The sequence below is a fragment of the Hesperophylax consimilis genome, chromosome 20 (assembly GCF_061612785.1).
Source record: "Hesperophylax consimilis isolate HC1 chromosome 20, BYU_Hcon_1.0, whole genome shotgun sequence".
NCBI lineage: Eukaryota > Metazoa > Arthropoda > Insecta > Trichoptera > Limnephilidae > Hesperophylax > Hesperophylax consimilis.
The window spans coordinates 28667416-28682096 of NC_142855.1; positions in this window are offsets into that span (position 1 = coordinate 28667416).

Below are 14681 nucleotides of genomic sequence, written 5' to 3' on the forward strand. Positions count from 1 at the left end.
TTTTGAGATGTGTATTGACAACACAGCACCGGAACGCGTGGATTTTTTTAGCACAGTAAGGGAAAGGTTTAGGAGTAAAACCTCAAATTGAAATATTTAATCATTGAATACAATATTAACACATTGTCGTCGGGACACGGCCTTTGCCGTTTTTCGCAGACTGTCGGTTTTTGGCGGGAAACGGCATTTTACGGGTTTGTTATCAGCGTGAAATAATATGATTCATAAGTGGAATGGGCTCTTCAATTAGGCGAGGCAACCACAAAAGACTCTTTTTTGACAAGAAGCAATTAAACAGTTAGTTATTGAGTGTGCGCCTTCGACCTTAGGCGACACTGTTCAATTTACGCAATCAGATTTCACACATCCAGCGATTGTAAAATTGCGGGAATGGCAAATATATTATTATTTATTATATAACTATATTATATGAATAAACATGTTAAATTTTACTTGGAATTTTCAAATATTGAATGCTATTTACTGAATTAATATCAGATTTTTATATTCAGCTTTGAAATGTGATTAAATTATGAAGTAATCAAAGCAATTATAATTTATTTTTGATGATCAAATGTCATTTATGATTTCTTTGAAAATTTCAATTGAAAATATTATTTGGTTTAGAAATTGTGTCAATTTTAGGAAAGCGATATATTTATGCACTAATCGCGAAAAACACCCGCTATGGGCTAGAGTCTATTGTTTGAAGCGCCCGACTACAATGTGTTAACGGCAAATGTAAAACAGAAAAAGATTTGTTAACACTTCAAGATACCAACATGCGTTTGGCGATACCACCTGCACAACGACTAGCTGTTACACTGAGATAAATAAAACAATAATTACAAAACAATTTATATTTATTAAAAACTTAGGTACAAAAATTTAACAATCATCTGGAGATAAGTAAAATTCTTCTGGTGAAATTATATTGGTCAAGGGGCTCTGAACAGTTATTGAACTTGATTGGTCAGTGTTGGATGGAGATGGGCAAATATTTGGGTTGAAAGTGGTAAAAAAGGTATCTGCTAAATAAACACAAAACAAACACGTCCGGTTGCCGAGCGAGCGCGTGGCGTACTGAGTGAAGCGCCGGCGTTTTTTTATCGCTCGTGTGAATAATAATACGAAGTTTCATATGATCTATTCCTTTTAACGCCCAAAGCTCAGCGCTCAAAATGCAACACTGCTCGATAAAAAAGCTTCGCGTTTCAAAAGCGCTGACGTATGAACATATACTTGGTAATGCATTTGTTCTATTTGAACGCTAGGAATACCACAATACTACCTACTACTGAACTGACGTTTGTCTTTCATCTCCTAGTTTACTGAATATAAAAGTATTAAAATTTCAAGTACTAACAAGTGTAAAGTGCTAAACTCACTAAAACGACGATCGCGCTTCGCCTGTGGTTTGAGTTTTTTCAAAATAAAGTGTCTTTCCGGCATTATCTGCCATAAAAAAAACATACATTCAGTTACTAATCAAGAAAATAAACAAACTTATGGTTCTCTCAATCACAAGGAAACTAACAACAAATTTTAGTGAAAAGGTGAATACATCACATAAGTGAAACTTTGTGCTTAATTCTATTTCTAAAGAATATCACCTTCCGGCATTATCTGCATATAAAAATATACATTCAGTGACAAAACAGAGTGATTGTTCAATCTTATAATTCTACAAAAAACAATTTAACTCATATCAGTGAAGTACCTAGTGGACATACCATTTCAGTTGAACACATAATTCAAAAAAGAGTGCTCAAATTGATAAAATAATAAAAATATCAAACATTTAAATTTCGAAGCGTATCAAGGCGTCATTGTTTTTGTCAACACGCAAAGTACCTAGGTATATACTTATTTCCAGGCTGACCGACAAGTTAGCCATATTGCCTACTTGCCAGTTGACAGGCGCAAAATTTCTAAATCTAAGTGTGATTAGTGATTACACTGCATTACTCCACAAGCTATTGGAATTATTTAATTGTGTCATTACAAACATCATGTCAGCAACAAGATCCGCCATTGAACTTCAAAAAATCATGGACTCGCTCACCGAATACATTGATCGTAAACTGGGTGAGTTGAAATCACAATTGTTTACAAAATTAGAGACGGAATTAACCGATCTAAAAAAATCAACTCAATTTGTGAGCGATAGATATGATGACATAAATGAAAAATTAAATAAAATTCTCGACCTTCCGAAACAACACCAAAAAATAATGGAAGATTTGGAAAACAAAGAAAAAAGAATAGTTGCTCTTGAAACGAAAATATCTGAATCTGAACAAAGGGAATTAAAAACTTGTGTAGAAGTCAACGGATTCAGAGTATCGCCGAACGAGCCACCACAAGAAATAGCCAACAGAATTAGCTCAGCCTTTGGAATTAATTTAGAAACAGTGGACCAATACAAATATATAAAACCTACTGAAATAAAACCACCACGTCTAATATTTACCTTCAAAGATGACACAAAAAAATAACAATGATGAATGCCAAAAAAAATAACAATGTCTCCCTTCTTTTAGCAGATGTCAATAAAAAGGTTTACGTAAATGAAGCCCTGACGCCATACTACAAAAATCTTCTATGGAACACTAAAATAAGGGCAAAAGAAAAAAAATTCAAATTCATTTGGTTTAAAAATGGAAAATTACTCGCACGAAAATCCGAAGACTCTCCAATTTTTTAAATAAAAAATCACTACGACCTCGAAAATAAAATCATGTAAACAAACAATAAATTCCATAACCATCTATAATATATTGAACACTTATACCAAAAATGGATCCATTAACGGAGATTGAATTCGATTACCCTTCTCCCGAAACCATCACAACTTCAACAATACGAGAAATTAATGACTACATACAAAACAAAAAAACAAAAACATTGAAAATACTCCACCAGAATATTAGAAGCATCAACAAAAATTTCGTAGAGTTGACAGTGATGCTAGAGCAACTTGATGAAGAAATCGACATTATCATACTCACAGAATGTCGTATAAAAAAAGAAACATATTCACCAAAACATCTGGACAAATATAAGGTATATAACTCCACGCAACATAAAATTCAGAATGACGGAGTGATAATTTATCTTAAAAATGAGATCCAAGGAATTGTAAAGGAAATTCAACTCAGAGACGCAAACTGTCTACTGATAAACATTAATAATGACATCTCAATATTCGGGATATACAGATCACCGTCAACAAGAGACATATCTCCCTTTCTTAATTCCCTGGATGATGAGCTAACCCTACTACGAGATGTTCGGAACGTGTACTTAACACTTCCACCCCGGACCGGGGTTATAATTCTACACTAACTAGAGTTTTAAGCTGTATCTAGATGGTTTTTTACACCATATAACAAATAATTTAGGTAATCTTAGAAAAACTATTCAGCTATCGATCTGCATTTAAAAAATTTATATCGCATTACTACTTTTTAAGATATTAAATAAATTACATCTAAATCTGATAGAATATTTTTTACGGGGCGGGACTTTATAAACGTTTCCACGAACTGGACGAAGATCCTGCCGAAGCCGGTAGCCGAAAGATAAATTTTGCATTGTAATAAAAAGGGCTACACCGTTATAATTGAGTCACGCTAGTATTCTTATTATCACTTTACCATTTTGCTTTACCTAATGATTGACCGGAATTGAAATGGGAGAGGCGGTAACTGGACAATTTTTAAGGGATAGTAAGTAATTTCTTAGTTATTAATGAAAAGGACTTAATCCGAATCGGTGACACAGCGCTTCTCATATGTCCTTTTGAAATACTAAGATATTCACTTGGCGGTCCCAGACCATTTCGTCTGGGTAACATCCGGCGCAGGTGTCCTTATACATTCTATGAGCAACACATTTTAGGAACACAATTAAAATTGCATCCGTCTCTGTTTGTCGTATGAAATACAAATAGACCAGAAAGAGACAATTATTTTTTTTAATTTGTTGGAATTTGGAAGATAGAACTTGCTCAAAAGTTTAAAGTACAGTATGATTGAAGACTGCAGCGAATAAATAGTGTTTTCGGTTATTGCTAACTTGTGTTTTGGTGTTAAATAATTCTCTTTGGGAACGGACCAGTTTCACAGTGCTACGGGCGTCTTCAGATTGGTAAGTACATTTATCTTATGCAATGGCGTATAAAAGTATATGTTTCAGGGGTGTTAACTAACTAACTAACCATCACGCCGTTTCCCCGCAGGGGTAGGCAGAGAGGACGGACCGCCAAACAACTCGGTCTTGGCACACACTCTTTGCCTCATTCACATTCATACATCGTCTCATACATACTCTTCTATTTTTCTGACTCTTGACATGACCCGACTCAAGTATCTGATTCACTTGATCGTGCCATGTCTTCCTCGGGCGTCCCCTACTTCTTACACCATTCACACTTGCGTCATATATTCTCCTTACGCTCCTTTCTTCATTCATTCGCTCTACATGCCCAAACCATCTGAGGGTCCCTTTCTTAATTTTACTCATTACGCTCACATCAGCCTTGCATTCTTTGCGGATATCCACATTACTTACACGATCATACATGGTTTTACCACACGTACGCCTCAGGGATCTCATCTCTACAGCATTCAGCCTACTTTCATCCTTCCTCTGCCAGTTCCATGCTTCACTGCCATACATCAGGGTAGGTACCAGCACTCCATTGTGGACTGCCAGCTTTGCTTCTTTGGACAGCTTTTTGTTGGCGCCTACGGCATTTAACCCACCATTTATGGAGTTACCTGCATTCACCCTTCTTTCAATATCCCTATCAGCCTTCCCATCTCTCGTAAACATACTTCCCAAATACACAAACTCATCCACTTGCTCCAAGTATTCATCATTCACAACTATATTGCACACTGTTTTCATACTCTCTCTTTCAAATACCATGACTTTGGACTTACTTACATTCATAAACATTATTTATTCTCCACAATATTAAAATATTGCATTTTAATAGTTTGCTTTTATTGATGGTATCAGTGTCAAAATTTCTCGGTGTATTATTATTATAACTGCATATTATTGCAGCTTGTTTTTGCGCTTTTACTCAAAATGTTCATTTGGTTCCCATATTCTTTTATTTTATGATAAAAATTATTATATTAATTCTAAATTTATTTTCATGTAAACATTATGTATTCCATTGCTCAAACCATACAATTTATAGAATAATCGTACTACTAGTAGTACTAATAGTACCTACTAGTTTTTCACGCATTAGAATATGACCATATGATTTAAATAGCGCCGTTTTTGTGAAAATTCACCTCAAGAAGCGTTAAATTTAGTCTTACATTAATTATAATTAACAAAAAGGTATCATTTAATTCTTTTCTTTATGTGAAATAATAATTTCAAGATGTTTTTGTTATTTATTTTATTTTATCTTCGTTATTTGATAGATCATTAAAAACATAAAAATGTAAACACATAATCAACGGAAGGCACCCATGGTTATTTTTTGGATGCATAAATTTTCGATTTGAGATATTTTGAGAATATCAATCTCAGATGGGAAGGCTGATAGAGATATTGAAAGATGGGTAAATGCAGGTAACTCCATTAATGGAGGACTGAATTCCGTTGGCGCCAACAAAAAGCTGTCTAAAGAAGCGAAGCTAGTAGTCCACAGTGGAATGCTTGTACCTACCCTGATGTATGGCAGTGAGGCATGGAACTGGCAGATGATGATGATGAAAGTAGACTGAATGCTGTTGATATGAGATCCCTGAGGAGTATGTGTGGTAAAACCATATTTGATCGTATGAGAAATGTGGAAATCTGCAAAGAATGCAAGGCTGATGTAAGTGCAATGAGTAAAATTACAATATGCCCATGCTATTGATTATATTACGACTGGCAATTTAATGTTATTTTTCTTGGAAGCCTCGAACCAGGTGAAGGTAGTTATAATGTGTTGATTGTTTTGAGAAAGGAATTGTGGAGCGGGAAAACGAAAAATTAAAAACAATCATTGATTATAAATTTTATGAATAAAAGTGTTGTTTTCTAATACACTACACATATATTAATAGTAGGGGCAGGTAGGTAGGTACTTACGACTTTTAGAAAACCTATTTTGGATAAAACGAGTAATCGCTCTAAGGAGAAAATTTAGTTTTTTGTGCTCGCTATAACCAAGTTTGACTGTATATATATATTCATATATCGTCTCATATATATATATATATATGAGACGATATATGAATGTGAATGAGGCAAAGAGTGTGTACCAAGACCGAGTTTTTGGCGGTCTGTCCTCTCTGCCTAGGTACCCCTGCGGGAAACGACGTGATGATTAGATTTTTAGTTAGTTATTATTGAAAAGTAAGTGGGTTGATGCTACATAATTACTTTTTTCTGATTACAGATTGCAGGCTCTGATTGCAGATTCAGTTACGATATCAAGTTTACCTACTTACTTTTTAAATTTACACAATTCTAAAAAAATGCCCAAAAAATTTTTAAACGCTGAGCAGGTGCGAGCGTTATTAGAGAAAGACTCTGGTAGTGATGAGTCAAACAGTGATTTTGAATTTGAAAACATTCAAAACACATCGGACATTGAAGATCATGTTTCTTTTGAAAGTTCTTCTGAAAGTGAATCCGACACCTCTGACGAAGATGCCGAAAAGATTACTGATGAAACGGAAGAAAAATCTTTTACTTCCAAATCTGGATTTAAGTGGAGTTCCGTTCCTCCGACACAATCCCGTAGTAGGCAACACAATATTGTTTACTCTCGTCCTGGCCTGACAAATGAAAGCAAAAATATTTCATCTATTGGAGACGCATTTTCATTGTTTATTACTGACGATATTCTCAAAGAAATAGTTACTGAAACCCAACGTTTTTGTGTGAGGGAAAACAAGGGCACAGCCGATGATGCATCAATTTCTACGGATGAAATTAAATCCTTTATCGGCATATTGCTTGCTGCTGGGAGAAACCGTTGCAGAAAGATGCAGTTGAAAGAGTTGTGGACAACGAATGATCTATTTAGGCAATTTTTTTATACAGCAGCTATGTCTAGAGATAGATTTGCATTCTTATTTAGTACTCTACGATTTGATGATAGAGTGACTAGGCACGAAAGAATCGCACAAAGTGGGACAAAACTGGAGGCGATAAAATCAATTTATGAAAATTTTAACGCAGCTTGCACTAGAAATTACTCCCCGGATTCCCACATCACCGTAGACGAACGTTTGGCGACGTACCGGGGATCATGTCCTTTCCGTGTATACATGAAAAGCAAACCTGGACGATACGGAATTAAAATATGGGTGGCAGCTGATGCCAAAACAGCCTATATTTTAAATACTCAAGTATACACGGGCAAAATTGGCAATGCCCGAGAAGTAAATCAGGGGTTACGAGTCGTAACTGACTTAGTAGCACCATATTACGGTTCTGGAAGAGGTGTTACGACAGACAACTTTTTCACGTCAATACCTCTTGCCAATAAATTATTGGATAATAATTTGACGCTGACTGGTACATTGAGGTCGAATAAAAGAGAAATTCCAAAAGAATTTTTACCTTCTCCGCAAAGGGAATTACATACAAGCCTTTTTGGTTTTACCGATGCACTTACAATTGTTTCTTATGTGCCGAAAAAGAAGAGTGCAGTGGCTCTTCTTTCAACCGAATTCCACGACGACAAAATTTCATCAGCGTCAGAGTCAAAAAAGCCAGATATAATATTACATTACAACTCAACAAAGGGGGCTGTAGACACCGGGGACAAAATGACAAGGGAATATTCCTGCGTTAGGTCGACAAGAAGGTGGCCATTTCGTATTTTCATGGAGATTTTAGATATGGCTGCCTTGAATGCTTATGTTATTTGGATCACTAAATATCCAGAATGGCATTCAAATGACCGAAGCAGACGAAAAATCTTTATCAGGGAGTTGGCCATGGACTTAGTGAAAAACAACATTAAAAGTAGAAAAGAAAGCGGTGTAAAATTTCACAAAGCGCAGCAATACGGCTTCGAATTATTTGAAAAAGTTATGCCGAGCACAAGCGACGATATTGTATTAAATGAAGTACAAGTTTTACCTACCAAGGCAATACGAAGACGGTGTTATCTTTGCCCGCGCAACATTGATAGAAAAACTAAGCTGTGTTGTTATACTTGCAGGAAATCTATTTGTGTTCTGCACAGGGTCCAAGAAAATTTTTGTACTAACTGTAAAACTATCAAGGACAATGCCAATAATGAATGTTGTTAAAATAATAAAAGTTGCTTAGGACGGATCTTTTGACAGATTTTAAACAATTCATCAAATTTTGATGTTAATTTTCAGGTTCTGCGAAAGTTCTATTCAAGTTCCGATATTATTTCAGTTCTGTGAAGTACCTGGCCTATACTGATATCATAACAGAACTTGAATAGAAATTTCATAGAACTTTAAAATTAACAAACAATCTGTCATTTTTGTAATAAGCATATCCGACCTTTAGAAATTTCTTCTATTATTCACTTTTTCTAGTATTTTTGCTGTTTCTTTTCAAGTCATCACTATACTAATGGTGCCATGATCTGCAATTTTAGGTTTGTCTAGTATTTTAGAATTTGTTCACGTTCATTTGATTACACAAACTCAATTAGTGTACTGGTTGTTTGTGTTATCTTGGTGTATTCTCAGTCGAATTGTTTCATTTTTAAAATGATCACGTTGGAAAATATTTTGCATAAAAATCCGTTTTGTTTATTTCATATTAATATTATAGTTTTTAATAATAAATTACGTGTATTTTAAATAATTAAAGCATTCATGATAGTGCATGTAGTCACTTACTAACATTTGGTAAATGAACAACATATTTTTCTATAAGAAAACAAACATTTTTCGACCATATCTTTTGTGCTTTTAATCATTTCTCTGTTTATCACTTTTTTATAAGAAGTCCCTCTACTGTTTTAGACGTGGTGCACTTTTCTCATTTTCCATTTAAATTTATGTATAAAGGTTTCAATTGCTCAAAGCATAGTGGTCATTTGGAAATTGTTAATTTATGCGATTGTTTATTGATAACTTGATATCAATTTTACAATGTTTTCCAGAACATCTAGTTCACTTTTGCAGTCTTGTGCAATAAGTATATATCCAGGAGTCATTACGCTATAATATCTTACAAGTGAAATGTTGTCAAAAACCGGACATAATATCCAATAGTTACTGTACCTTCTTATAACATTATATTTTATGTTTTTCCATCAAATTACGCAAAAATTGTGTTGTTAACGTCAGCTTGTTTTTGTTTTGTCTTCTTTTATAAATATGATCCCAATTTTAGATTAGATTATTTCTTGGTAATCACTTTGCATTTCATTTTTTCATACAATTTATTCTGGAGTATATTTATTCGATTTACCAATAAATTAAAGTTTGGGATATGTATGTACCAAAATTAATAGCTGACAGAATTATTCGCTATTTAATAATGCTGATTTTATTCCATGTTGTTTGGGTTTAACTTTCATCGTGTTGTGTGTGTTTTTCTAAATTGTGAATTTTTATTTAAAAAGTTATTGTCTTCTAGCTAGGTTATAATTTTCGTTTATTTCATCTTCAATTTTGGGAACTCGTGCCGTGTGTATATGTTACATTCCACTTGCTCAAGAAAAAAAATTCTTTGTAATAATACGATAAAGAGTAAATATCTTACATTTCAAGTTGTGATTTTCATCACGCGATTTGTGTATAATATGTAAATATAACGATCGTCCAGTTGATTAGTCAGACATCTCCGAAGAATCGGAATTTGAGTTGAGTATACAGTTATATGTAAAATGAAAAAACAAACAAAATATATGTTTTCTGGGTTATTTGTAGAAAATTTAAAAATGTCGTACTAATGTACCGAACCGTTATACTTCCCGGTGTTATTTTTTTATAGCATATTTAATTTATAAAATACAGACACATGTAAATAATATTTGGTTTATGGCGAGCATTCGAACATTGCTTTCCTCATTATCTCAAAACTTTGTATTTAGAGATGTCTGACTAATCAACTGGATGATCGACATGTCTTGTTTACCAGTAATAGGTATGTTCATTATACTATATGTGTAATAATTTTTGCTAATATCTAATGTTTGTTTCATAAAACTCATTTATTATAAAGTAGGTACCTACCTTATGTGTTTCCAAAATGTTGAGGTGTATTTTTGTAAAAATATAATATTTTGAGGTGTGTTTTTTGTCTTTTTGTAAATTTCTTCATTTTACTACGATATTATGTGTGTAAGATATTTTAAAATTATATTAAAATTATGTTTTATATTACGAATGTCTTTTTCTATTTTCTATTATAATTTTGCAATTTTCAGTTTATTTAATCAATCCCTATAAATGGTCACCATAAAAGAGATAGCCTCCTAGTATGATGACGTTTCTATTCTAAATGGTGGTTTTTGTTCAGGGCAATACTGAACGCATTTCCCATCCTTGGCCGTGCGGAAAATATATTATATTAAATGCATTATATTTTATGAATTATTTATGAAATATCACATAATTATTGAATTAATTTGCGCTTGCTGGGATTTTGAACCCGCGACCCAGAATCTCAACCATTTGACCATGGGGGCCGTCATTACTAAGAAAAAGAGAGAAATTCTCCGGTTTCTCATATGTATCCTATTACGAGTTTATAAATACCGTTTCCAGATCTCTCATAAATATTGTTTATCAAAAACGGGGAATTCTCAGGCTACAATAAAAAAATATTTATTTCAAGATTGGATTTCAATACTTTAAAAATACCTTATTTTTAACAATTTGAAGTTATTAAAAATACCTTATTTTTTACAATTTTATTTGATAAAACATTACAAAACAAAACCATTCACCGTTAAAAATGTAAAACATACCTACATAAATGGATCAGTGAAAAACTATAAACTCAATATATACCTATTCAAGCAAACGCATCATTTATGATTACAGGTTAACTGCGGCACGATGCTAGATGATACTCTAAATGAAATTATAATAAAAACAATCAGAAATAAGATATTAATTATTTTTTTTTTTGTAAACTAATGTTTAAGACAAGAATTTTTTTTCATAGCACAAAGGGTAACATTTATTTATAAGCAATAATTATTAGCTTGAAACACTCATCCACATTGAAAAATCTCCCGAGAAAAGATACATAATAATAATAAGAATAATTGTAGAAATAAAATAATTTAATACCTACATTAAATATCAACATACAACATTTGTTTCAAAATATTTAACATCCGTACCTAGTTTAGTAGTACGTAGTAGTTTTCATAAACTATAAAAGTAAAAAATACATATCCATCATTTACAGACCACCCTATGCAAGAAACTAGCCACCCACGTCGACGCTTAATCGCCAATCGGCAGTCGAGATTCGGAAACGAGGCGCGATGCTTGCTACGTACCCGCCTTCTCCGTTTTCTTTGAAAACATATGCGTTATGGTCTAAATTCATTAGAACATTAATTATGACTTTATTTATGAAACGATTTTGATAATGACTACTGAAATATGTAATATATACTTCCCTCTAATTATAACCAAAACAAATTTCATCGAATTATGTCATTAACACCTTTTAATAAGCAAAACAAATTGGGGGACTGAGTGACCCCGCTTCGGATCCAATGTGATTTTTTTCTTTCCGGGACGAAAGGGTTAATTGGGGACATTAATATTAATCTACTAAATACAGGACAGAAACACCCAGAGGTGAGATGACTACCAACTACTTTTGCTGCATCATGGACTGATCAGTGCAGTTAATGTACCAACAAGATTAGGATATAACGAAAACGCTCAAACTGTATCTGCCTCCTGTATTGACCACATCATGGTAAAAACAAATAAACCATACTGTACCGCCGTTCACCATTCCAATATTACTGACCACTTTACACTACTACTCACCATTCAACTTCAAAATACACAAACATATATTAAAAACACACTTGTTAAAAAAAGAATTAATGTTAACAAATTAAAGGATTTACTAAAATCGGAAGATTGGGGAGAATTACTTAAAATTAAAGATTTTCAAGATTGCTGGCACTCGTTTACAAACATTGTTCAAACAAATATTCATAAATGTTCGGAATCATTCACAACACAGACTTCACAAAAACGTAAAATAAAAAAAACCTTGGATTACTCAAGGACTTCTAAAAAGTATAAGAATTAGAGACAAATTACACTTGAAAACTAAAAAAAACCCACTTGATCTTTCATTACTAAATCTTTATAAACATTATAGAAATATGTGTTCCAAACTTCTGAAATATGCCAGAGGTAACTATTATAAAAGTCAGATTGAAGACTGTAATAACGACCCTAAACTTGTTTGGAAAATTATTAGGGAGATGACATATACTAACAACAATACAAACAGTGATATTTCCGAACTGGATACACCAAATCAAAAATTAAATATGAAAGAACATCCAAGGGAAATAGTCCAATTTGTAAATGAATATTTCTCCAATGTCGGTTCTAATTTAGCTAAAAAAATCATTAAACCTCTTCGTACTGCTAATGAGAATAACAACGCACTTACTAATAATATCACCTTTAAATTAAATACAGTTACGGCAGATGACATTAAAATCATTATAGATTCATTGAAACCAACACTCACTTCCGGATCAGATGGCATTTCAATGAGAATAATTAAATCAACTAGAGATGAACTAATCCAACCACTTCTCCACCTTGTGAACAGATGTATCAAGGATGGTATCTTTCCTGCATCGCTTAAATTGGGTTCTGTTATACCAATCTTTAAAGCCGGAAATAAAGCGGATATAAGTAACTATAGACCGATAACAATATTGAATAATCTTTCAAAAATAGTAGAGAAAGTTATTAAGAAACAGCTCACTCAATATCTTGAAAAAAACCGCATACTATCTGAAAATCAATACGGCTTTAGAAAAAATATGGGAACTTCCGATGCCATCGCCTCTATTGTAAAAAGTATAAAACATTGTCTCGATAATGGTAATAAGTGTATCGGAATATTTTTAGATCTATGTAAAGTAGCGTGGAGCGACATTGCAAAAATCAAATCTCGGTATTGTAATAGCTGCCAAAAGATGCTTCATGTCATTCATATTCTCGTAAAAATACTTAAAAAAATCTAAACTTATGTCTTCATTCAACAACCTAGCGATTTCGTAACGTAAAAAACGTAAATTTAGCCTTTTTTCCCAAAATCTGAGTACAGTCTCAAAAATATAAAATAATATCCATTACTTTCAATTGCATTTACCTTATTGAAAATTACATGTTTTATAAAAAAAAAACACTGCATAAATTGCTGTTAAACTAGTGAGTTTGTGAGCGCTGTGGAGGTGGGGGGGATAATTTCGCTCCTATTGTTTCGTCGCAGAAACTAGATGCGACTTGCATCTAGTTTCGTTTCGGCTACCGCTGACCGAAGACGTGTTAGAATCCTTGTCCGATTAAATTTTAACACATATAAATGTTGTGAAAATGAATGCAAATTACACGAGAAGCAAAATTTTATGTCCAATATTCGGGGCACCAACTGAAATGAACTCTCAAGTGTTACCTACTGTCTCAGAAGTGATTAAACATTATTTGTTCTTACGATATGAGCGTAATCTTAACTCTACAAAAAAACCGTCAGTATTCGAAATAAGAAGTGTTATATCTGCAATTGTTGAAGGAATTTGGAAGCGCGCTTCTATTCCCATTGTTTCACACAATCGAGTGATGAAACTGATCCAAGATCATTATAACAAATACTTAAAACTTAAAAATTGGCCAAAAAAAAGTGTCATAAAATTGTCATAAAATCAAAATGAATAAACTTTTCGATATTGCTTCATGCAAATGTAACAATCTGAATATGTGTTCCTGCGAAAAGACGCGCAAGGTACCCACCAAAGAACAAGCATTCCTTCAAGACCAAAGATCCTCGAGAAAAATGATGCTAGGAGCAATAGACACCGACACAACAAAAAAATTACATCGGAAAATTAGGATACAAGCTCGTTTATCTGAACTTGCTTCGAAGGTCAGCTCATCTACAGCATCAGCGACAAAACCACGTCAACCCTTTTTTGATGAAAACCAATCATTTTCTTCACATTCTTCGCAACCTCCAGAAAATTCCCGTATGATGTTAAAACTCCCCACTTTGGCCAGAATCTGCGATCAGTATGGTTTGTCAGACAGGTCGGCATCAGCTGTTGCAAGTGCTACATTACAAGATTTTGGCATAGTAACCGAAGACGACTCTAAAATGGTGATTGATAGGAGCAAACTCAGACGAGCTAGACAAACGTGTCGCACTTCTTTAATAAAAACATGGCAGATGTCGTCGGAGTCAACAAAAATTCGAGGTCTATATTTCGATGGAAGGAAGGATAAAACACTGTCTCAGGAAAAAATAGGGGATAGATATCATCGGAGAACGATTTCAGAAGAACATTATTCCATTTTATCTGAGCCGGGGTCTCAATATGTTAGACATGTTACACCTTCATCAGGAACTGGCAAAAACATAGCAAAGAGCATGTTACACCATTTAAAAATGAACGGTTTTAATTTGAATGATTTATCAGCGATTGGATGTGATGG